Here is a 25815-nt window from a genome sequence, read left to right as displayed (position 1 = left end):
ACAGGAGGGCGCGGAGGGTTTTATTTATTTATTTATTTTATTTTTTTGGGGGTGCTGTTTTTTGATGGGGGGGGGTGTGGGGAGAGAAAAAGGAGGCTTGGAGGTGTTTTTCCTCGCGGTGAGGATATGGTTTGTTTTTTATTTTTTTTTGGGGGGGGGGGGTGAAGCAAACAACCCCCCCAGTAAAGAAATTAAAAATAATAATAATAAAAATGAAAATACTGCTTTAAAGCACTGAGGGTGGTGGTGACGGGGGGAAGATTTGGGCTGCGTTTTGAAGTGCGTATGGAAAAAACAAAATGTGGCCGAAGAGAAGAGAGAAGGGGGGGGGACAAGAGGAGGAGAAGGGGAGGGGGGGGGGAGGCGGGGAGGGAAGCGCCGCTGCCTCGCCAGCCCCGGGCCTGTGACACGGGCGGTTTCGCTGGCAGCGGGGTATATTTAGCACTTCCCCGAGCCCTTCGTGTGCTCCAGCCGCCGGGCGAGAGCTCCGTCATGCACGGACGAGGGTCTCGGTGGTGGTCCCGGGGCTTGTGGTGGCCCCCCCGGGGTTAATGGTGGCCCCTCGGGGTTGATGGTGGCCCCCCCGGGTCCTCGCGGTGGCCGCCTCGGAGCCGCGGTGGTCCCGCGGTCCCACAGGTGGGTGCGAGCTGGGAGGGGTTTTGGGGTGCTAGGAGGAGTTTTGGGGTGCTGGGAGGGGTAAAGGTGTTGGGGAGGTGTTGAGAGAGGGGTTTGGGGGGGCTTGAGGGAAAGGTGGTGGTGAGTGGGGTTTTAGGGTGATGAGGTGTTGAGGGGGGTTTTGGGGTGCTGGAGGGGTTATGGTATTGGGATGGTGGTGGCGAGGTGTTGACTGAAGGGGTTTTGGGGTGCTTGGGGGGGAACAGTGCTGGGAGAGGGGCACTGCGGCATCGAGAAGTGAGGTTTTGGGGTGCTGGATGGGGACGGAGGGAAAGCCGTGGTGCTACGGAGCTGGGTTCTGGAGGGCGTGAGGGAGCGGCAGGGAGCGGAGGGGACCCCAGGGCGTCGAGGAGCGGGATTTGGGGTGCCTGAGGGAACGGTGATGCCGAACGGAGATCCTAGGGCGATGAGGAGACCCCATGGCGTTGAGGTGTGGGGTTTTGGGGTGCCTGAGGGAACAGTGGCGTCGAGGGGGGACGCTCTGGTGATGAGGTGCGGAGCCTTGGGGCGCCTGATGGAATGGCGGTGCTGAGAGGAGACGCTGCGGCAATGGGGGAGCTGGATTTGGGGGTGCGTGAGAGGACGGTGGCGTTCACCGGGGTCCCCGTGGCAAGGAGCAGAGCCTTGGGGTTCCTGAGGGAATGGTGGTCCTGAGGGGGGACCCTGTAGCGATGGAGGAGCGGGGTTTGGGGTGCGTGAGGGAACGGTGGTGCCCAGGGGGGTCCCTGTGGCGATGGAGGAGCTGCGTTGGAGGTGCTGTGGCGATGAGGAGCAGAGCCTCGGGGTGCGTGAGGGAACGGTGGTGCCGAGAGCTGGGTTTGGGGTGCGTGAGGGAGCGGTGGTGTTCAGGGGGGTCCCTGTGGTGACAGAGGAGACGGGTTTGGGGTCCCTGAAGTAACGATGGCGTCCAGGGGGGTCTCTGTGGCGATGGAGGAGCAATTTTGGGGGGTCCCTGAGGGAATGATGGTGCACAGGGGGGTCCCTGTGGCGATGGAGGAGCAGTTTTGGGGGGTCCCTAAGGAAATGACGGTGCCCAGGGGGGTCCCCGTGGCGATGGAGGAACAGCTTTTGGTGGTCCCTGAGGGAATGACTGTGCCCGGGGGGTGTCCCTGTGGCGATGGAGGATCTGTTTTTGAGGGGTGCGCAAGCCACCAGCCTCTCAGGGAGGGGACGAGCGCCGCGGGCAGAGCTGCGGTGGCTTTTCCTGCGTGTGGCGCAACCCGGGGCTGCCGAGAGGAGGGGAAGAGAAGGAGGGAGGGCAGGCAGGTGGCGTGAGGGCCCGTGGGGCACGGCTGGATGCACTCCTATCCCCCTGGGACCGCGGAGCCACGACCGCCCGCTGAGGTGCCACAGCGCGGCTGGCCCTGAGGCGAGGGGGGCGCGAGCGGCGTCGCGGAGGGCGGGAAGCGCGCGAGACCCCTCGACGCGCGGCAGCGGCAGCAGCAGCCCCCGCCTGGCGCCTCCTCAGCACTGCACCAAGGCGGCGGGCCCGCTGGCCCCGCCCCCCGCGCCCCCCGACCAATGGAATCGCGACCTCCCCCCCCCCTCCAATTGGTTTCCCCCCCTCCCTCCTCCCCTCCCGCCCGCCCGCCCTTGGCAGGGAGCGAGCGCGGCCCGCCCCCGCCCCCCCCCCTCCCTCTCTGCTCTCCCCCCCCCCCCTGTTTGTTATGGTCTCGGCCACGTGCCGCCGGCTCCCGCCGTCACGCGGCCCGGCCTCGCGCCGCCCACTGCCCGCCGCGGGGGGGGACGGGGGAATGAGGGGGGTGTGGGGGGGGTGCTGACAGGAACCGGGGGGGGCTGGGGGGGGTTCTGACAGGGATTGGGGGGTGCTGAGGGGAATTAGGGGGTCTGGGGGTGTCAGGGGGGCTGACGGGAGTCATGGGGGCTGAGAGGAATTGGAGGGTCTGGTAGGAGCTGGAGGGTCTGGGGGGGTCTGACAGGAATTGGGGGATCTTGGGGCATCTGACAGGAGTTAGGGGGTCTGACAGGAATTGGAGAGTTTGACAGGAATTGGGGGGTCTGGGGAGGTCTGACAGGAATTAGGGAATCTGACAGGAATCAAAGGGTCTGACAGGAATTAGGGGGTCTGGGGGTGTCTGACAGGAGTCGGGGTCTGGCAGGAGCTGGGGGGTCTTGGGGAATCTGACAGGAACCAGGGAGTCTGGGGGTGTCAGGCGGGAGCTGGAGTGTGACTGGAAGCAGGGGGTCTGGTGGGAAATGGGGGTCTGTGGGTGTCTGACAGGAGACAGGGCGGCAGGTGGGAGCTAATGGGGTCTGACAGGAGCTGGGGGGTCTGGGGATGTTGGGTGAGAATTGGGGTGTGTGATAGGAACTGGGGGGTCTGGTGGGAACTGGGATGTCTGGGGGTGTCTGGCAGGAGCTGGGCCTGGCTCCCATTCCTGAGAGGGGGGTTCCAAACCCTCCCCCTTTAGGAGAGGCAATGGGGACCCCCCCAGCGCCTTGCCCTCCTGTAGGAATCAGGCTTTCGGTCCACGAAGCATCTTTTTATTGGGGAGTGGGTCTGGCCCGTGGCTGGGCAACCTGCCCTGCAGCCAGCAGGAACCTCTGCAGAGAGGTGGGGGGGTTCTCTTAGGAAGAGACCGGTTTGTACCTGGTGGATTTTTATCCCCCCATGGTGTCCCACAGGAGCTGCAGAGCAGTTGTGTGTCTGTCCGGGCTGGTGGTGGTGAGGCACGGTGCTTTATGGAGGTACCTGTTTGTGTAGGTACCGGGGGGGATGCCGTGAGGAACGAGCTCAGCTATCGGTCTCCAGAGCCTATTTATAGGTAGGTTGGGCAGATCTTACCGTAAAGGACTCATGCTTCTAGATATGTGGTGAAAGAAGGTGTTTTAAACGATGTTGTTTCGTTTACAACAATTTCAGAAACGGGATTTTATGGAAAACAAGGGAAGAACGGCCGTTAGGAGGCTACGTAGGGGAAAAACAAGTCGGTTGGGCGTTGAGGAACGTGCTGCCATTTTAAAGCAAGTTCTCAGCAGTAAGAGGATACGCAGCCCGAGGTCAGTGCCTTCCAGGCTGCAGGCAGCAGACCCTGGCCGTCTGCTGCCGGCTTTACACAGAATCACTGGGACAGGACAGAGGAAAGGGCATCTGCTGGCTGGAGGCATAAGCTCGACACGGAGACTGTGTGTCTCTTGAGATCCGGGGGTTCGAGAGGGTGAAAAACATGGCAGAGCAGGATTCTAGATCCCTGAGGTACCTTCCCTCCGAGTAAGTGGAGGAGGAGTGGGGAAGCGAGCCCTATCTGGGTGTTCTGCTCTCTGTTTTGCAACTGTGGAGTTTAAAAAATAAAAATTGAGTGTGTTTTTAAGAATTACATGAAGCTGGCATAGTGGTTCTTCAGTAGCCTTAAAGAGTTAAATAACAGCAGAGGAACGAACGAGAATAGGTTAGGAAGAGCAGAGAGGGTTTTATAACCAACGGTGACAGTCATGCACGGATATTTAAATCAGCCTCAGAGTTGCACTTGAGTCTTTTATTAGTGGGATTTTTATGTTTTATAACACAAAATACGAGCAGGATGGGAAGATAAGGTTCACGGTACGTGCCGGTCTCGTTCATGAAATGGATCGAGGGTGGTTTGTGCTGCTTCAGTGTGCTTTCACTTCCATTCCATCATAACGTTACCGGTACGATATTCTGCTTCTCAACTACTGAGAATTTCCAGAAATTGTGGAGGGAATCTGGCCTGAAGATAGCAGGAAGGGAGTTGTGCCGAACGGCGAAAGGGCCGGAGTGGTAATCAGCCATATTTAGCACATGCCGGAGGGAGCTGCTATTTTGTGTTGGTTACGGCAGTCATTTGAAATGGAGTTATGCACAGAAAGACATGCATCCACCCAGGTAGCACCAGCTTGCTTTGTACATCTGCATATCTTTGTATTTTGGGGGGAAAACGTGCCTTAAAATAGGAAGTGAATAGGGAGCCCTCGATCTGGTGCGGATCTGGGGGTGCTGGAAGGTGCCCGTAACGCAGCGTGCCGGCGTCTTGGCTTTTCGAGTGTACGTGGAATTGCTGGTGGAGTTGATGGCACCAGGAAATTGCTTTCTCTATTTTTGTTGGTGAGACGCAGTTAACGTAAAACGAGCCCTTTGGATCCCATATCCCCTTTCTCTTTAATATAACTAAGATCGTTTATCTTCTCAGACGGCTGGGGGAGAAATATTTCATTTTGTAACTTAGTTCACCTGCCCTCCGATTGCTGTCAGTTGATGACAAGGAACAACGTGTGCTGTATGCTGTGTTCTACAGAGCTGTTGTGGCGACGAGCACGATGTATATGAGGAAAGGTCTGTGAAAATAGGTATTGTGCCAGTTCCCCTCACTTTTTACCATGCCGATTTGTTTCTCATGTAAGAAGTAGTCAAAGTTTCACGGTAGGATCTAATTTCTCGTCAGGTTTCAGTGGCAAAAAGGTTGCTATTTTGCTGTTTGTATGTACTTTAAAAAAAGGTTTTGGAAAGGATCTAAGTGCTCATGCTGGTTTTGCGATAGGAAGTAGTGAAAGCTTTTTTTTTTTTCCTGTTTCAATAAAAAGGGAAATTGGAAACTTATTTAAACCATTTGTTTGTTTATGCTCCTGGTAGCCTATTACATGGTTAAAATTGAGAGGAGCTTGTTAATCCAGGGTAGATTTCTTTTCCACTGCTGTAATCATGTTTACTATGTATATTTTTTGTATTAACAGTGAAAACATGGAGTTACTTTTTTTTTTTTTTTTTTTTTTTGTGCTGCCACATCTATAGTATGAGTAGCTGTAGTTCATCATGCAGTATTTGCGTGGTGTTTTTCCACAAATAACTGCTGCTGGAATTACGTGGTAGCACCGGAATATGAGCTCAAAAAGACCGTAACATAAAGGGTCAGTGCACTTGCAAACATAAACCCTGAAATGCAAATAAAAAAAAAAAAAATGATTTCCCCGATAGTTCTTGCAAGTCGGTTTCACGATAATGTTAGGTCCTGACTCATGGCTTTCTGAATGACTGGAGAAAAAATTAATGGGGTTGCGAGCGTTTGCCAAGAATTTGTGCATAAACAGTATATTTTTTTCTGGCTTCGGGTTTTATGAAAATCCAGCATAAAACCCTCCATCCTTGTTTTTTTGGTCCTTCAGGGCGTTACACCTCAGCCAGCAGGCATAGCGTTGTTATCTAACAGTGAGACTGGAAACTGGAGTTGTTTGTGTTCTGCTCCGAGGTTCACCCTTACCAAGGTCAGAGATTTCATCCTTCTCTAGTTCTTGACCTGGGCACTTTATGCTTGCAGGGGGTCCTAATTTGTGACTGCTCCTGAGCCTCCTGGAGCTGTGGCAGGAATGTGTTAAATGTCCCCCGCGACGCGCTTCTGCACGGGCTGAGTCTGGAGATCTCTGCAAGACCGACAGCTACAGGGGGAAAATACTGATGGCGAGAGTAAAACAGCCGAGCTGAGCGTGTTCCCTGAATTTCCTACAGAAAGTGATGTGTTTGGCAGGACAACAAAAAAAAAAGTGATGATTGTAGGATGTGCTGGCTGTAATTAGTTGTAATCAGCGTGGATGAGGAAGTTTTGCTGTTGACAGTGGTTTATTTTACGAGCGTTTCAGTCGAGGCATGTGGCAGAGTTGGTGGGTGAGGGGAGATGGTCCTGCTCCTGAACTGGGCTTCACAGCCGAATTCCAGTCTCCTGTTACTCGAGAGCTCTTTATTTTTTTTTTTGGTATTATTATGTTAGGAAGCATTAATGGGGCATTGCTGTTGTTATTTTTTTTTATTGTTATTATTCTTGCTAGGCTATAAATTTGCCACTAAAGCGTAAACAAAAGGAATGGAGAAAACAAATGGTTTAAAGGGCATTTATAGCACCATTTGTGAGCCGTGATTTTATTAACACATTGCTGCACGTAGGTAGGTCCTACTGAAGGACGTAAATCATGCGATTATTTAGTAAGCAAGCAAAGCTGGTAAATACAAAGGTACTGCAGCAGTCGTGGTATTTTCCTCTCCTGTCTTGCAAATTCTTATTCTTTGTCAGCAAAACCTATGACGTGCTTACATGTAATAAATCCTGTACGACAGTCTTACCTTAACAGAAAACTTGTGAAGTTAGTTTGCTAATAATACCGAGAGAGAATTTTCTTCTTTTAATTTGTGTCAGCAGTGGTCAGAAGCAGCAGTTAGTTGCTGGGTGGGAAGATGGAGTGAAAAGGGGGGGGAGAGGGGAACCTGGTAAGCATCCTGCTCAGCTGTTACAAAATGTCCGTAGTTCTGGCGCTTTGCATAGAGGGACGTGCTGGTTTGCCTGATGCTGCACCGAAACCAAGCAGGCTGGCAGCAGCGCGGTGTTGAGCCCGAAGTAATCCTTTTTATTTTTATTTTTTTGGTAGTATTTTATTAGTTTGGATTAAATATTGTCTGTGGAGCTTCTCCTGGGGGAAGCTGAGTGCGTCCTCTCGGCTGGATTTTTTTTTAAAGGAAAAAAAGCCCTGAATCCGGGTTTAATTGTTCTTCATCTGAATCGTGGTCAGGTATAATTCTGGTGCTAAATAAATTTTCAGAAAAGAAAAATGATATTTGTAAATACAAGTTAACCTTTTATATGGAATATCCAGAAAATGTGCTGATTTGTGTTACCTCATTTTGTTTAGTTCACTGACTTTCAGTATCTCCGTAGCAGCTATCGGAGGAGCTTCTGCAAGCATAGATTTGTGAAATGAAGGCAGATCCTGGCTTGATAAACTACAGCATGCAGAAGAAATAAAGGAGAATTAACTGGCATTCAACTTCTAGCCTCCTGGAGGGGTGGGTGGCCGGGCCGGCCGACATTTGCTTGTTTTTTTGCCTTGGTTGCTGTTGGTGTCAGCCATGGAGGTGTTTGTTTCTCTGTGGGCAAATGCTGGGTGGCAGGAGATGGTTAAGGAGCCGAGCATACCGTCGTGTTTCACTGCTGGAACTCGGTGGGTGGGGGAGATTTGGAGCTACCCAGCCTCTACAGGGAGCTGTGAAGCCTCCGGAGACCGAAGATGCATCTAGCAACGGTGTTTACTTTTAGCAGGAGGGTGAAAAAGGATTTCTGGCTATTAATCTGGCTGTGTTTTCCAAACTGAAAGTACCGTTAGGCTTTCAGGTGTCGCTGCTGTGTTACCGGGAGTTCTGCAGGTTGGCATTTTTAGGGGTGCTCTTCCTCTTATTTTATTTTTTATTTTTTTAACTGATCTTTAAACATGAATCTGTCAATGTCTGCTATATATCCGTGTGCCACCTGTACTTCCTGGGAGATCTTTATGTAATAACTTCTGTGATTTCACGGCAATGGCACAGGCTCCCAGAGCAACCAGAATTATTTATCCTATCGATAGAGAACAGGATCCCAGACCTGCGAAAAGCAGCAGGTATTTTCTTCTCTGTGAGACATAAACATAAGAAAGACGTGTAAGAAAAGCCTGAATGGAACAGAAACGCTCAAGTCCTGCGGTATTAAATACTGTTTATGTTTTTAGACAGGTGTCAGCGGTGCTGGGAATTGCAGGCAGTACGCCACTCGCTTCAGAGCGGCCTTTAAGCCGCCGAGTGCCGTTGCCCTCTGCCGGAGGAGAGCAGAAACACAGCGCTGCGTGGTGGGCCCGAGCTGCCAGAGCCACCCGAGGGTGCTGGGGGGGCTCTGGGACGCTTTTCTCCTCCTCGCTTGTTGCTCCGGCTTCCTTGTCAGCTCAGGTTGAAGCCAGGTCGGCCAGCTCCTTGGCTTTCCTTCTTATACTGCCTGAGGGCGTCTGTTGGGTGAAGTTGTGGGTATAAACAGCAGCCAAATGGTGGACCTGGCATCACGGGACCTGCTGATTCTCCAGAATTTGTCTAGGAGCCACAGCTCATTCTGAGAGCCTGGGTAGCAAACTGTGCGCCCTTCCTATAAAAAAAAAAGAAAAGACGGGAGCTCTAATCTTTAATGGGTTAGCCCCGTTAGGTTTTAGTAATCCAAAGTTATCTGTGAAACAATGTCGATCCAGAAATTAGTGTTTCGGATATAAAGGGCACTTAAATTTGAATAGTGTTCATAGAGCATGTAACAGGAATGCGATCTGACTGATTTATAATATGTGTGGTTTCACTAACACTGCATATATCTGCTGTTTTGATAAGCCTGTAGCATAGCGTAGCACAGCCTTCTTTTTTTTTTTTTTTGTGGTTTAGGAAAATGCCTGCTTTATTCTTTTCAAGAAACAGCAGTTTTCTCGTATTTGTGGTGCTGAGGTTAAAGGGACTTTACGAAGCCAGATTTCAGCGATCCTGCGTCAGGGAGAGCCTCGGTTCTCCCGTCCTTGTTGGGAGGATTACAGGCATTCGTAAGGAAATCCTTGCTGAATATTGGAGAGAGAAAAAGGTCAGCCACGGTGACCAGGGAGAAGTAACCATCAATTGCTAATTGAAAAGGTATTTACTGAGTAAAGCTTGATTACTTAAAAGCAGTATTATTTTGGTCACAAGGGAGTCTCATCTGTAAGCTGTGATAATTTGTGCTGGAAGTCAAAGTTGTGTAATACAGGAGGAGGAAAATGCTGGTGGAGGTGTTGGTTGGTTGGCCCAGACCCCCGGCGTTACAGTGGGAGAGGTGGCTGTCAGAGATGGAAATAATCTTTCAATTATAGACACATGCAAAATAGATTCTCCAGGGGTAGCCTGGATGATCAGCTCTGGTCCTCCATTGCTTCGAGCAGACGTGCAGCATGATTTCCACAGCCTTTTTTCCTTCCAGGTTCCAAACTGAACCCTTCGTTGGTCCTCCACAAGGCTGTTTGTGGTTTATCACTGATGTTTACAAATCTACGTCTCAGTTCCAGCATAAAAATAATGCGCAGCCAGCTGACATGGACTGTGGTGGTGCAGATACTGCCCGTTGGTGCAAATACCTCTGTTCTTCCCTTGGGTTTTGCACATGCTGCATCTGGGGATAGCAGTTAGATGCATTTAGCCTTTATTTTGTTCTAGACCAGCAGGTCTTAATATTTTTTTTCATGCCCTTCCCCCTCTTCAGGATGTATTGCATGCCCCTGTAGTCTGAAGACCGCTGGTTTGAAAAACAAGCTGTTTTAGTCTTTTCCTGTAACTTTGTGTTCCTGTGGGTAAAGCTCCTTTTGAGAAGGTTTGTGTAAGATCATTCTCGTAGTTGGTAGGTCAGGTAAATATTACAAATGCACTCTGTCGTGGCCAGTATCGTCCTGCTCAGAGTCTCTGGGGGATATTCCTTGTTGCACTTCCCTTTCCATTCATGTTTTCCTTTGCAATTACCACGTCCTCCTACTGTCATGAACAGGTTTAATTCTGTTCCACGTGCTGGTGGGTGACAAAGTAGTGATGTGTCTTCTGGCAGTTTGTTACAACATCAGTTCCCATGAAAATAATCTTTTTACCTGAAGTGTTTGAGGTCTCTCTTAAAGAATGGCTTTGTGATACACGTGACGTCTGTAATAGACAAGGACTGTAATTTATTTTTTCTTTACTCTGCTACTTTAGATAAAAAATTCCTGGCTAGATTCAACCTGGAAGCCAATGTTGAGACTTTGAGATGCACTCACTTTTGTAGCTGTGGGAAATTAATTACTGTACACCTCCAAGGTTACCATATAAACTGGCCTGCAAAGTATTTTCTGGGTAAATTTTGCTTGGCTTATTTCATTTTTACATTTGATCTCTAAATCTTCACGAATACCTTAAACAATGTTATTAACTATTCATTGTCTTTCTTAATAGTGCGAGCTGAAGTGCATAAGGTTTTCCAAAGTGGGTTCAGTAATTCTTTTTCACTTCAGATTTCTTCTTCATATGTCACGTTTTTGGAATGCTTTTTTGTCTGTGCCTTCTACCAGTATCTCTCTTTGTTGTTGTGCTGCCTTGCAGGAAACAAAAAAAGAAAGAAAAGGGGTAGTGGAAAATAAGTCCATACTCTTACTGCAGGTGGCTTTCATGATTCTTGTGTGCGGTGTTTATTTTTTTCCAGTTGTTTTGCTGCCTTTCCTGCAGCAAAAGGAGACTTTGCTTATTTCCCGATTGCCAGCTTACCTTTGTGGTTTGGTTGCTCTGCAAGTTTTAAAGAAGGAATCTGGAAGGGGAGAAAACGGAGCAAGAAAAGGGCAGCACTGGGACCTGTCCTCCTACCCTGTCCTTGCCGTGGGCCGTTCGTGGTGGCCTGTGCATGTGCCTGAGCTCAGCTGCGCTGGGACGAAGCCTGACTCGCAGCGATAACGCACGTTCTCCTCTCCTGCCCCTCCCTGCCACCCAGCCGAAGCATGAGGATGAATGCAAATTCCCCCTTGGTATTTAAGGAAATCCTCCCGCAGACTGCAGCTGTATGGTTCATAACTTCAAGATTTCTCGAGTGAGGAATGGGACAGTCATCTGGTTTTCTTGCTGACCGGGGCCTGGAAGTGAATGCCTCCACATCCTGTGATTGTGAGATGGGTGTTTCCAAGCGGCTCCGCTGCAGGCAGTGCATGAATGGATGCTCAGGCAAGCTCAGGATGCTTGCTTTTAAGACAGACTTCGTCGCAGCATCTCTTACAGAACTGGCTTCAGAATCTAATTTCTCCATTTCAAATGGGTAAAGACTGTAAAGCTGCGTTCTCTCAGCTAATTTATATTCAGCTGACCCCTCTACTTCTACATTCTGCGCCTCTCAAGGGTTCTGTTAAATAATATTTATATTAATAGTATCATCTACTGCCGAATCCCTCCTGTGGTTTATAAGAGCGTATTTAAGTATTACATTATGTTAACCAGCTCCGCCGGTAGCTCAGGATTCAGGTTGCTTGTATTTGCAGTTATTCTGCTGCTGAGTTCCTCGTCTCCGTGAGTGTTGGGAGTAACAGAGGTGGGGGCTGCAGGGGAGAAGTCTGTGAAGAGCCGCAGGGGCTGGAGGCACTGCTGTGAGCTCTCCTGAGGAACCCTGGTAAGGCGTAAGGCAAGCTGGCTGTGGCTTTAACTGGTGCATGGGCAGATGGAGCAGCAAAGCGAGCTTTGTCTGGAGGCAGCAGCTCCTGAAAAGAAAGCTGAAGGTGCAGGAGCACAGAAAGAAATCCAAGCTAGGTAAGGTTAGAACTTAGAGTCTGTGGAGAACAGAGAGATGGTCAGAGCAGGGATGCTGGAACAGGTGAGGCTCTTCTGGAAAAGTTCAGTATAAGATGGTAAACAAATGTTAACACCCGACACAAAAAATCAAATTGGCACATTTGGAGAATAGGCGTAATGCCTCTTCTCGGAGGAGTCACTGAACTGGTGCTGGATTTAACCTGGGGTACAGAAGTCAGCTCAGGAACAAAGCTGGAATCTATTTCCTAGTAAGATATCTCATTGTGCTGCCACTAGATTAATGTCTTGGCCCAGGATAACGCTGGCTTTTGAAGAGCTTATCTTCAAATGTTTAAAAATCTGTTCTTGTGTTTTACCATAAACTGATGTGGTCCAGCAGTCATCTGGCTCGCATACTGGAAATATTTTGTTTTTCTTTTTACATGAGTCATTACCATGCATTTGTTACTATGGTTGTTTTCTTTTAAAGGATCTCTTCTGCCCTTGAATTACCACAATGTGGGGCATTCAGGGTTGACTTAGCTCCCAACGTAGAAATTTCCTCTGGGATTGCTGGTTTCTAAATAAATCTTTCTAGGTTATGTGCCTGTAAAATTAACCAGTCTTACTATTACTTCTGCATCAGTCCAAGTTAGGACGTTGCCCTATTGCACGTATAAGTCTTAAAACTTACTTTAGGCTTCAAGGAGTTGCTCATAACTTGCTGGGGGTCAGCTGCTGGAGGTGCTCGTACTCGGTGGCAGTGCTGTGTACTTGAAGGAAATAATGAGCAAAATACCGTAGTGGATGATATTGCTGATATTTTGGGTTCCACATAGCTTTAAAACTGAAAAAGGGCAGCATTGCCCATGCGTGCTTGTTCTCATTAAAGTATTGTATTAATAGGTAGCGGTCATTTCTCTTCCTTTACGCAGTATTTATAATATTTTTCTGTAACACATTCCTTGTCGTAGTTGAACCTAAATATGTGCTTCTGTTCAGGAGAAGCTGTAGTGTAAGTTTCATGGAGTCACAGCCTGGTTTGGGTCAGAAGGGACCTCAAAGCTCACCCAGTCTCACCCCCTGCCATGGCAGGGACACCTCCCAGCAGCCCAGGCTGCCCCCAGCCCCATCCAGCCTGGCCTTGGGCACTGCCAGGGATGGGGCAGCCACAGCTCCTCTGGGCAGCCTGGGCCAGGGCCTCATCATCCTCAGAAGAATTTCCTCCTTATATCTAATCTAAATCTCTCCTTTGTCATTTTAAAGCCATTACTGCTTGATGAAACATGTTTCCTTTTTTTTTCTATTGTTTTCTTGCTGAAGGGGTCGCTTTAGATCACAGAACTTTTTAAGCTGGGTCAATTCTACTTACTTCTTTAGTAGCTGATAATTATTTTTTCTTATCTTGAATTCCTGGTCTAAGATACGTAGTGCTGACAGTGTTTGTGATATTACTGTGGAATTACTGCTCGCTTTTGTGGTAAATACATGGAACTAGTAAAGGCTTCTAAGGTTTCTCAGTCTTGTCACTTGGTATAGGAAGTCTGGTGTGGTTTAATGGCTCTATATTTGTGTTTCAAGCTAATGAAACTCTTCTTAAACATGATGGTGTTTTTTTTTGTTTGTTTGTTTACCCCCTATTGCAAAGCCGGAAGATTTCTACAACGTTGCTTGTTCTGATTAGAATCTTTCTTCCAATTGCCAGCTTGACGGTTTCAAGGCCATTATTATAACCTCCTTATTAAAAAACAAAACAACAACAACAAAAAAAGGTTTTGCCTCATGTAGCTCTCTTTCATGTTTATTCATCTAATGGTTTATGGCTAGGAGTTGTATCACTTATGCCTCTTCGGTCAGGTAAGCAAACAAAACTCCCAGTATTGATTTTTTTTTTTTTTTCCATTCTTTTGATCATCCTGAACCGTGTCTGCTCTGCATGCTTGGCTCAAATCGGAGACGGATTTGCACCTTAGTGTGCCCACTGCCCGCGCTTAAAGCAGCATGGGACACGGTGTCCCTTGGTGTCTCTTAATATCCTCCAGAATGTCTAAAGTCTGTGGCGAGTGAGCTTGCTGTGCCGGGCTTTGATGTGTGGTGCAGTTGGAATAGCTCATCAAAGCAGAAACATGGGCGAAGGAACTATTCTTAATCATCGTGCAGTTGTTAGCTGCTGCTCTGCAGCTGAGGCTGCATGAAATAACTGCGTGAATCGTCCTCCATTTCCTGCCTCGGAAACTTCACGGTCCCGTCGTTCATTTTGGAACCGGTGCTGCGGTGTCATTTCCCAGCTGAGACCGGCATGGAGTCTGCAGGTGCTTCACTGCTCCGTTCAGACGATTCCTGCTGTTGAGCAGTTGAATGTAAACCACCGATGGAGCAGAGAATAACAGCAAGAGCTCGTGCAGGCAGGCTTCCGTTGTTGCTGGGAGGCAGCAGGAACAAGCAACTACGTTCGCTCCGTTTGTTATGCTGGTGCTCCTCTTCTGCTCCTTCCTACTCGTGGTGTAGATTGAATCATTTGGCTGCCGTTAATGATCTTGGCTGAGAAATTATAATTTGTAGCCTGAGACCATGGCTGGTGGTCAGACAGCTTTTTTTCTATTTATTTTATTTTATTTTATTTTTTAAACCGGTGAATCCCGTTCCTTCTGGCAAATGCCGGGCTGGCACTTGAAAGCTAGAGGTTACCATCTGGTGCCATTCCTGCTTCCTAAAATGTTTTCTCTACTGATGCTGGAGCCTGCACCTTTCTTAAACAGGGACCACGACATAATAGGGCTGCCTGCAGACTGCATCCAAAATTGCTGCTGTAAATTGGGGTCTTGGTAGCTTTATTTTTTACCTCTGTCCTGGCAGTGACCCATGGTTTCTTTGTAATGGGCTGCACTTTTCCTGCTGCATAGTTTCCAAATTGAGGAGCTGTTTACCTGGCTGAAATACGTATTGTGCTCAAGTATATGACTAAATCTACTGCTGCTGAAATTCACTTCTGTGATTCAAGTTCTTAAGGTTATTCAGCTCCTTCTGTGTGATATCCTGGTTCTCCTTTTGTAACTAAGTTTTATCAACAAACATCAACATGTTCATTATTCTTAGGCCAGGATTACTAATAAAGGGGGGAAAAAAAAGCACAAGAAGCCTCTAGTCTCCAATCTTAGCTGATAACTATGGTAATTCAAAGTATCTACACCATTCTATCAACAAAGATTATGAAAAGTTGCATGTAGAGATCTTCAGATATGTTCCATGCTTTAAAAAAAAAAGTTGCACTGTTAGGTGTTCTGTTTTATCAAGATGTAAGACATGTCCAAGGATGTTGTGATGGATTTAGAAGAAGCAGATGGTGAGGTCCAGTTCTTCTGAAGGCATTTCAGCTCATTTTGAGTGACTGCAGGGAAGTGAACCAGACAGAGAAGCTGCAGATAGAGAAAGCCTGGAATTCCTTTCCATCAGTGATACAAGAGCTGATAGAAAACTGCTTAAACTTTTGTATTAATTGAGGAAAACCCGTGAACGCTTTGATGCAAGTGTGGGGATAAGTACATTAAAGAAGAAACAACGCAAGGAGTGGTAAAAGGGCTGAGCTGCAGGGAAAAGCCTGCTGTAGGAGATGAGCAGATAAATGGAACCAGTAAGCCTGTTAAGACATGTCAAACAGTGATAAATACTAATAGAGCCTTCAGCTGTTCGAATGGAAACATAGGAAGGGGAGGTGAAGCCCACACTGAAGGTGACAGCGTTTGGTTTGGTTCAGCCCCTCCGTAGGGACATGGGGAGAAGGCAGGATGGGTAATGGACATAAGGCTTAGAAACAGAGGTGGGTGTAAGAGCGAAAGATGCTAAAGCACTCAAGTCTGGATGATGTGATATGCTCCAAAAACTTCAAAGGATTTTTTTTTAAACTATTCCAGAACTGCAGTAGGAGCATTTTTCTTTTTTAAACACATGTATGTTGAAATAGCTGAACTAGTACGCTTCTTCCAGAACTCAAAAATAAACTGAACCTAAAAACTTGGACTTGGACAGCTAGATTATCCTAGAATTCTACTGAAACCATACTAAAGTGTTAAAAGAGAGCAAGGTACTGAGTATACTGCACAGAAAATACAATTTTCTGATCAAAAATAAATTGTGCTGGAATAACATCTCCTCCAGTAGGACCTGCTTTTTCAGAAGTCAGCCTTCCCCCAGGCTTTGGTCAAGTCCTTGGGAGGAATCCAAATGGGAAATGTTTGAGCTACAGAAGGGGGATGTGTTTTATCAGAGAAGTTGTGGTGTCAGTGACAAGATGGCCCAGAAGCAGTGACAGTTCAGCAAATGGAAGGAGAGGGGTGGGGACAGTTCATAGAGAATCAACTTCTTTTTTTTGGGTGATTGGTTTAGGTGCAAGGGGTGAGTGACTCTGCCTGTCACGGCTCTGCACAATAGGTTTTTAAGACTCAGAAGTTAAAGTAATTATGGAGGGATTATTGCATTACAGAGATGTAATGGTGTTTCACTGCTTGGAATGACACAAGTGTTGCTCTGATGCGTATTTGGAACCTCTAAAATTCCTATTCCTTCCGTTCAGAGTTTGGTTTTGATAACCGGTGAGCGTTGAGTTAATAGTTAACATGTGGATGTTAAAAGAAAAGCGTTAGCAAGTCGTAGCGCTCTCTTTCATTTTGTAATCGTACAGTATTTATAAGAAGCAGTGAGGTCATTGGCTTCCGGTACGAGCCACTTCCTGAAAACCGTGTTTTACATGGTAAATCTAAAAATGTATTTCTTCGAAAAACTCAGCTGTGTTTTGTTTCCTCTCCTCTCGATTCTGACTGTCCACCTTACTTCTGTTTCTGCTCCAGCGCTTACGTACCGCCGTAGAGTAGGGCTGCTTGGTGACGGAGGGCACGGGCTGCCTGCTGCAGGTGCTGCGGAGAAGGTAGCTCGCAAAGCCAGAGCAGGAGGTGGTAGCGTGGAAGCAGCTTAGAGCCTGACACGCAGCAAGTATTGACGGTCTCAAACATGAGCGAACCGTGAATCATACGCTGAGAAATAATCAGATTAAGATAATGAGGTAAAACCAGCATCAGCAAAAGTACTTAATGTATTATTTTCCTGTTGGGTTACGGATATCTAAGGGGCAGTTGTTCTTAGGCAATGCCGGTTAAAATCAGTTTGCTCTTGGGCTTTTCTTTATGCGAAGTTCTCAGACAGTCGGTTTCTGAACACTTAGGTTTTAAAAGTAACCATCAAATTTCATAAGACTTGAAGGATTTGGCAGTAAAAGGAAGCAAGCATATATATGCTTCCTTGCTTGCAAGGAAACAAGCCTCCACACTTCATTTATGCAACATTTTTTGATCATATAATATTTTTGTTTATAATGTAAGATAGTATTTTAACTGTGACCACGTTTAAAATATCCAAATGCAGTCATAATTGAGCAGTATGTATTAATTAAGCTAGAGCAGGTGAGACTGTATGTGGGAGCCAGGCAAGATCTGAAGAGCCAGGCACATCAGAAGGAAAAAGGTGTTTCAGGGTAGTTCAGAAGAGTTGTTTTTAACCAGAATTGGACAAACTGAAATTGCTAAAAAAGTATATGCCTCTTAAAGGCAATGTAACCATTTAAATGTGTGGGTCACTAATTTTATTTTTTTGCATTGTTTTAGTTGGCTGAAATGCTAATTAAGTTTAATATTTATACTATCAGAGTGAAGAGAGACCAGAAGAGCTTTATAAACAACTGCTTTGATATGCAAATCATCTGAAGTTCTGAAATACAGGAACATAAAGAGCTTCTGTGGTCAAAATGAGTTTGAGAACCTTGTGTCCATTTGAAGATGGAAGATAAATAAGAATTTTTGTGGTTAATCATATACTTGTTCAGTTCAAATGAGGTATTTTGTTTGACCGTGTAACAAAATAACGTAACTTGCTGGATTTCATAGAAATAATAGCAGTGGGAAATTCTTGAAAATACAAGGACTTTTAAAACTTAGGAACAGTTCATGTTATTTTAGCCAATCATCGTACTGATGTGTTGCTGCTATGAAGTCCTTCTCTGTGTCTCTGTAAAGACATGCTGCCTGTCAGCCTGTAGTTGGCAATGTTCCTGACCGTTGCCATGGTTATTTTATTGGTAATTAGCATTTGTCAATAGCTTGTCCATCATAACTCTTTAAAATCTCAAGCCTCATCTGCCCATACCACAGTCACTTTAGAGATTTCCAAAAATGCAGTTCAAACCCTGGCTTTACGTGGCTTTGTTGGCTACTGGATGAGGGACACAGGATCTGAATTTATTGGGGAGAGCTGTGTTACTGTGCTCTCGATCCTTTTTTTTTTCCCCCTCACTTTTCTTGTCCAAATTCCAAACTTGTGGACATGAAGTAGAACCAATGTCTGCATCGCTGTGTTCTTACTTACAGTATTATTGAAAAATTTGTCTCCTCTACTAATGTGAAAATAATGATTGTGTACAAAAGTTACTGGGAGCTGTGGCAGCGTGCATTTGTTTGCTGTCAGGCTTTAGCTTTACCATACCAGGTTCAGTTTGTGCCTTTCACATGAGGTGCTAATGTACCCTTCCCATATAATTGCTGTGTGGTCAGATTATCACTTAATTGTGATCACTTCATTCTGAGACATTAATAACTGATAAAAGTTACCACTTCACAGCACTGGCAGTGTTGGGACTTCAGGGAAAAAAAGCCCGAAGCCTGGTTCCACTTTTCCCTGCAGTGCTTTGCTTGCTTTTCATAGGGCACAGCTTGAGGATCTTGTGATACTGGTTTAGGCTGTGCCTTGCCTCTGGCACGTGCGCCTCTTGCTTACAGCTGCCCAGGCAGCAGTCGTGGCACTGCACTGCACACACCGCACGGCTCTGCGCCTCTCCTGCTGTCGAAGGGCTGGGGAGAACAGGACGGCTCGCGCTGCCTTTAACCTCCTGGTAAGAACTGCAGGTACTTATTCAGATGGTTCTTACGGGGGGTTATTAGACAGAAAAGTCATCCTGATGGTCAGGTTCCATCCAGGTCCAGGTGGACTTCTACTCCCAGGTGAAATCAGTAGACCTCTTTGAGTTTTTCATTGCTTCATATCTTGTTACTTTCCTTCACAGGCTGGGATAATCTGGGAGTATCTCACAGTTTTCACCAGTTCTCTGTCCAGTGCATGGTCTGGTTACCCAGCAGGTGAAAAAAAACCTCAGGTGAAGTCTGTAGGAGCAGAAGGATGAAATGCCGGAACCTATGATAGAAAAGGGTTTAGTCTGAGGTGATCTGAAGTCTCTGGACTGTGATGTACACCAAGTCGTGTGCTGCTGCTTTGTCAAAATGGATTTGGGGTTGAAGTTCGTGTTCTAGGTAATTTCTGGATTGAAAGAACACTGTGTTTTTTGTTGTTTGAAGTAGGTAGCTTTGGGGTGAAACTTTGGCACACAGGCTTAGCTGAAAATGACGTTGGAATGTGTCCCTTAGTTTTCTGTGTTGCTTGAAAACCTAAACCATGAAGTATTTTGCGAAAGGTTATTTAGCATTTACATCATTCTCAAAAACGTTTAAATTGCTTTATTAGTTTTACATCTGGTGTGCAATAATGACTGGTACTCTTCGGGTCTTTATTGTATTCCTGACTGCCTACGTACTGTTGAACTTGTAGGATTTTGCCTGTGTGGCTAAGCACAAGCAATATCAGGCTTGACAGCTGCGATGACGGTACATAAAATAAGATGAAGTAAGTGAAGAGTTAACCGCAGCAAAGCTCTTCGCAGCGTATCACTGCAGTTTCAGATAGTTATCACTAGGAGGACACACAGACCACAACATTAAGGAACTAATTGTTTACCTTTTCGCATTAACTGCTTTGGTGCTAGTTTATAAGACCCAGAGAATTGCGTTGCGAGGTTGCCGTGTAATAATGTGCTAATTCAGATGCTTTATTTTCCTCCAAATTGAAAGGGAAAGTTGTGTGACAGAGTAGAAGTGAGTACGATAACATTTGGAAATCTCCGTGTTTGCTTTGTCAGTGAATCAGACGAACGCTTACTCTCAAGGGCGTACGCCAGGCAGTAATTGACATTTTGGTGGAAGCGATCCCTTTTTGTTAGCAGTTTTTGTACATTTTTTAACTGGAGGAATTTCTTGCACCTTATTCTGCAATATTTACAGAGGCTGCTGCTGGGCAGGGAGCTCCGTAAGACGGATCACTGGATTTGGTGCGGCGCTTGCTGTCATCTTGGCTAACGTGTAATCTGTTTGTGATCTGGTGTTTGCAAATCGCTTTCCTTTTAGTTGTTTGTATGTATTTACTTAGAGTCTGATGTACAGTAGCTGTACCAGGTTGAGTAATATGGAAATTAGTCTAATTGATTTAAATAGTTTGTAGACTGCCTGTGTTGCTGAGGCAAGCTGTTACCTAATAAAGATTTCAGAATCTGACTCTTTCTGTATCGGATCGTTATTGATATCACACATGCAGACAAAGATGATAACTGAAGCATATGCTTTAAATAAAATGACACGAGAAAATGAAAAATGCTTTCAAATTTAAAATAGGGGAAGGATGCATGAACATAACACCAGATGGAGAGAAAGAGAAAGTAAGATGCAGATTATTAATAAAGTGTGATGTGTTACAGTTACATAGAATAGAATCTTAAAGGCTGCCGTTGTGTACAACTCGCTGTGACTTCTGTAATAGTTGTTGTATTGCATAAAAGTGAAAATACGTCATCTGAGTCCTCTGCAGTGAAGAGACCTGATGCTACAATAAGGAGCACAGCCGAGTTTTAAGTGGTTTTGAAAATCTAGCAATTGTTTTGCCCTTTAGATCGCAGGACGATAGAATCTGAAGTAAAGATATTACTTGTCGAATTAATAGTTTTACTTCTCTAGGTTCATATACTTTCTTCCCTTAGAGACATTCTCCTCAGTACTGCAGCTGGTTTCTATAGTTTCATTTTCTTGGACGTAGCAACAACCCCCTGTATCTCCCTGCGAGAACACTTGGGCCTGGGATTGTTGTATGGATGCTTTATGGAAATTCCTGTGCGTTAAACAAACCTTTGCGCTTTGTGCTCATTACCTGTATTATAGCTGAATTTTTCATGTATTTGCTAGTACTTGCTGTGCTTTAATCCTCGTGACGCTAATATCCTGAGCAAAACCTGGTGTATTTCCTTGCCAACCATTTATATTTGTTTGTCCCTCCATTTGTATTATCTCAGTTCAGTTGATTTTTTTTTTTTTTTTATTATTGTGGGAATCAGTCTGTTCTATCACAAAAACTTATTGTTCTGTGTCAGGCCCTTAACTGTAGAAAAGCGAGGACCCAGCCTGCTGCCCGACTGCGCCGACTATCTGCTGATGCTCTGCATCAGGCTGGACACTGCACGTCTCAGGCTTTAGGCCCCTGGATCATTTATGTCTTCAATTTGAATCGAATTACAGCGTTGCCGAGACTGTTCTCTTTCTGCAGCGTTGCTGCTAGGGATTCTGGAGAGATTTCCTTTATTTTGCAGAATTTTCTGGAAGTCTGGAGTAGGACCTGACTCAGAAAAGTGCTTCAGGTTCTTTAGGTGTTTTACTACAGAGAGCTTTATCAGGCTGAGGCTTTTTGGTCTATTCTCAGGATTATTTATTTTAACGATCCCATTTCCCGTTCATACTAGGAATATTCTAAATAATGATGGAATTATAAGCAGAAACCCTGCATAATGCTGCTGAAGGATTAGAGGCCTGCAGCATTTTTGTAAATGATCTAGTTAGAATTTTGGAAAGCGTTAGGCCTAGATTAATCTAACCAGAGCAAAGGCTGGGAACCTTTTGATATTAGTATGAAAAATGAGGACCAAACTGCAAAACTTAAGTGTAGAAGACAAAGAATATACATATATATTTTTCTTTCCCAAAGTTGGATGAAAATGCCGTATACTGAAGAGCTGCCTTGGACTAACGGAATGAGACAAGCTGCTTTCAGAATGAATACGTGCTGAAGTATGGCTCTTGTTCTGTCAGAGTATTTATACAGTGAGTAATTACAGTATCACAGGATATTTGCAGCATTCTCAAGATGCAGTATCATGTTGGTAGGGAAGCAAGATTTTGATTATTCAGATCCTTTAAATGAGGAAGCAAATAGCTTGCTGCACAATACCAAATTACACGGATGTATTTGTTTAGGTTTTTGTTTAACAGCATAGCAATTGTTAACCTTTGACTAAAAGCGAGTTCTTTGGAACTCATTCAAGGATTTACATTCAGATAATGATTCAGAATTTGAGAGAGTTTCCAAAACAGATCAATACTGAGATCTTGTTTGGTGAGTAACATCAAATCAATGTCATAAAATTCAGCTGTGAGACTCGCAGATTGGCAGCTGGTGCAGAGCTGGAAGAAAGGACCAGGGCAGGGGAAGACAAGAGAAGGTGGGAGCTGAAGGCAGGCCACCAGGCTGATGGGCAGACTCTTCAGACTGAAGTACAGACAGCAGTACCTCTGTGAGTATTAGCATTTGTGGTGCAGTAGATCAGGGTACTCTGTGTGTTGCTGCTAGCAGTGTAGTCATTTGTGAAATCCTAATTTTTGCAGTGGTTAGACTCCATTTCAGCAGATTTGCTAGACTTGCATTTTGCAGCCTGTGAGAGGTGTTCCAGAGAGCAAGGGCTGAAGCAGGCCTTCGGAGTTGGACCCAAATAATGGGAACTGGAGAAAATCATTCTGCAGTGGTGTGTTTTTTTTTCTTTTTTTTTTTTTTTTCCTGGAATATGGGAGAATGAACCATGCATTCTTTTTTTTTTTTTTTTTTTTTTTTTTAAATCAAAAGATCAAAAAAGGGGGAGGATGCATACTTCATCTTTACAGATACAGGGATTTTTATGGTGTCCTTTCCATGAATAATCAGTCTTGGCACTCGCTCTCTGTGGTGTAGAAGTACAGGAACTCCTGCAGCAGTGATGGAAAATACTGTCTTTCCATCAGTAGATTGCCAAAGACAGTGCTGCTTCCATGGTGAAGGTGAACAGAGTTTGATTGTGCTATCACACACTGGTGTAGGATCTGATGGAACTTCTTACTGCTGGTTTTTACTAGTGTATTATCTCCAAAAGATGGAAAGCACTTCTGTGCAATTCTAAGCAAATTTCCGAGAAATATGCTTCGTTTAAGCAGAAATCCTACAACTTACTTCACAATCATGACAATCACTTAATTAAAGGATTATTTCAGCTTTTTATCCAGAAATAAGCCTATTTTAATTTTGCTGTAGTCAGTGGGTGCTATTTTTTCCCTCATACTTCTAATGAAAGCCTTTTGTCTTTTTTTCCTTTTTAACTAAAACAGGTTTCATTGCTAAATGGAATTCCTGATGCTGCTTACGTGCCACAGGTGGTAGTTATGTTGGGGTAATAAAAACTGGGACGAGTTGAGGAATGATAACGAGCTGTTTGTTGCACAGCTGTCAATGTTAGAACACGATCCTCTGCTTTGACCAGAGGTTTGTTGTAAGAGGAAACCAATTTCAGTGGCAGGTAATTTCTGCAATGTCAGCTTAGTCATGTAAACAGCTCTGAACTGGAGCATAGCAATTAATGTTCTGCTCTAGGTACCAAGCTCGACCTGAATCAATCTCATGTTCTTTTTTTGTTACAGATCCAGGTTGCTTAGAGCACCTTGGCTTTGCAGAAGAGTATTTTTATATCTAGTCTTCCACAGTCTTAGGGGAAGTGTGTGAGGCTGGCGTCAAGTGTAGTGGCCTATTGAAGATAAGGTGGTTGAACTGACATCAGCTTGAAGAAGGCTTTTCCTATTTATTCACGTGACCTGCCTTTAACAGCTCTTGAAAAGCACATGAGTGGGTCTGTGACGTTGGCAGTCAGTATCTAAAGAAGCCGTTTCCAGGGCCTTGGTTTGTTGCTGTCAATTTGCATTACCTGGTGCCTGTTTCTTGAATTTGGTAGGAACAGAGTGGAAGAAAAGAGGGAGAACAAAGGATAGACCGGAGTGGTAATCCCTGTGCATTAAACTTTGTGCATTATGGAGAAATAACCTCTCAGAGCTCATGGCCACTAAGGGTAAAGCCTGCACAGCTTGTTTTCAACCACAGTGCTGATACATTTAGTGGAATTGACGTCTCTGTATTTCAAAAGATGTCTCAAAATTCATTGGAACGGGAAGGTGGTTGACATAAATGTACCCAAAACAGGAATAGAGGAATGTTATTCCTGGTATTGTTCAGGGTATTTTTCTTTTCTGTGGAATACTTGAGAGGTAGTTGAATCACTAACAGGAATGACAAGCTAGGAAGTGACGATGGGAGTGCAGTGATCAGACTGGATAATTCAGTCAAAAAGTCAGGCCCCTCCCTGATACCACATCAAGGTCAGAGAAGTTCCTGTTAAATCAGCACAGGATATTTTCTGTCTCTTCATCTCTCAAATATTCATCCTCAAGCATTGTTTCTGTGATTGTTTGGTTAAGAAACCATTGGAGCCAAGTTAGTTTTAAGTAGAAAACACACTGCTTTTGGCTTCTTTTTCCCCCAGACACCAAAAAACATCTTCGGAAACTGAACACAAGTAGGTAAAGTAAGTAGTAAAATATTTACAGGAGTAGTACTAGCTGTTTAATTCTCATGTACTGTGTTCTGTGTTTCCCAAATAACTTGTCTTGGCATGGGTAGTGACAAATGTAATCCAATGTCAAGAAGAAAAAAAGAGGAGGTCAGAAATGGCTTCCATTTTTCATGGTCACCCAGCGTTCATGGGTGTAAAGGTGAAACAAGACAAGCTGCTGTATAATGTGTGCAAGGGAAATTGTACCCCTATGTCTTCTTTCTTTATTTCTTCTGCCCGAGGTGCTGGATTCCCTGTTGTTTTCTGCTTCGGTACCGCAGACTCGGTGTTTCCAGAAACAAGACCAGTTGTGATGGTTCGTTGCTCTTAGGGAATGGTGAAATGGCATCTCTCAATGGAGAGAGGCTGCGGTCAGAGGGGGAGGGCAGAATGGGTTTTGATGTTCTTCATGGTGTTTTCTTGGGATGGGGTCAGCATGCCTTTTATATTCTGTGTTTGTATACGTCATTTCTGATGGCAGAAATACGCTTCAGAAGTTCTTTTGCCAAGGTTTTCATCTTTTGGACAAGAGCATGGCTCTCTGCAGTGCTTGGAAGGTTAGGATGTGATTCCTCACTTTTTGTTTTTTTGACTGACTGGATTTAGTCAATTGAACTATTTTACCTGGATCTCCATTACCTGCAGTGAGAATTTTAGCTGGTTTATGTCAGGGCACCTATATTGTAGAAATTAAGCGAGGCATATCCCAATCCAGGGTAACAGCGTGTGATTTGGTTACTGTGCAGTGTGAGAGATCTCAATTTATACTGGTGTGTTGTGCTGTTTTTTTCTGTGAAAATCTGTAGAATCCAGGGTCGTTTCTCTTCCAAAATTAAAATATGCTAAAATAGGCTTTTGCAGTCAGAGTGGAAAATGAATATAACACTTTTTTAACATGGATTCATCTGGGATCTCTTTTGGTTTCCATGAGTTGTTCTGGGACAGAATAAGACCAGTTCGTTTGATTAAACTCTAAATATGTCTTAGCACTGTGTTGTCTACCTTGGTCACCCTGCTATTAAAATCCTAAACAGATAATATTTATAAATTTTACCCTGTTCTTGTAATGAAACTCTGCAATGCAGTTAACTGCTGGTATTAACATACTCATTTGGGTTGATTAAAGAGATGCTGGATTACAGGGCCATGTTCCTCGTGTTCCCAAATCACTCCATCTCTGAAAGCGCTGTTGAAATACCAGGGAGGAATAAAGGTTGAAGTGAGTCATGTTAACGAAGTTCATGTACATCTAAACCTTCCTGTTCAATCTGTTAAAGCCCTGCTGAAATTGCTAGCTGGGATTTTAGTGCTGGCACCATGGTGTAAATTTTAGCTGCCTATTGATGCAGTTGTTATGTGAGTTTCATGTCCAGTGGATGGAGAGAGACGGGTGCCATGGAGAGCTCCAGAACCAACCCCTGTCTGCCGTGATGTCCTCTAAATGTGATGCACCAGAAGCAAATAATTCTCTTATTAATGATGC

The 25815-nt window shown here is 45.3% G+C and overlaps 1 protein-coding gene across 3 annotated transcripts in view; it reads left to right on the top strand.

Moving 5' to 3' along the window:
- The window catches only part of LOC309887891 (uncharacterized protein), a 113293-nt gene that overhangs the window by 974 nt on the left and 86504 nt on the right, over positions 1-25815 (top strand). The window contains exon 1 of one of the 3 annotated variants that reach the window (XR_014319099.1): positions 439-636. The exons of the other annotated variants lie outside the window; for them this stretch is intronic. The gene's annotated coding sequence lies outside the window, so the exon portion shown is untranslated. Of the gene's footprint in view, positions 1-438; positions 637-25815 lie in introns of those variants that run through there. 3 annotated transcript variants of the gene reach the window in all.

This window comes from Aythya marila (genome assembly GCF_965140915.1).
Source record: "Aythya marila genome assembly, chromosome: 1".
Taxonomy (NCBI): Eukaryota; Metazoa; Chordata; class Aves; order Anseriformes; family Anatidae; genus Aythya; species Aythya marila.
The sequence above is the reverse complement of the archived record's forward strand: the minus strand, read 5'-3'. Positions and strand labels throughout refer to the sequence as shown.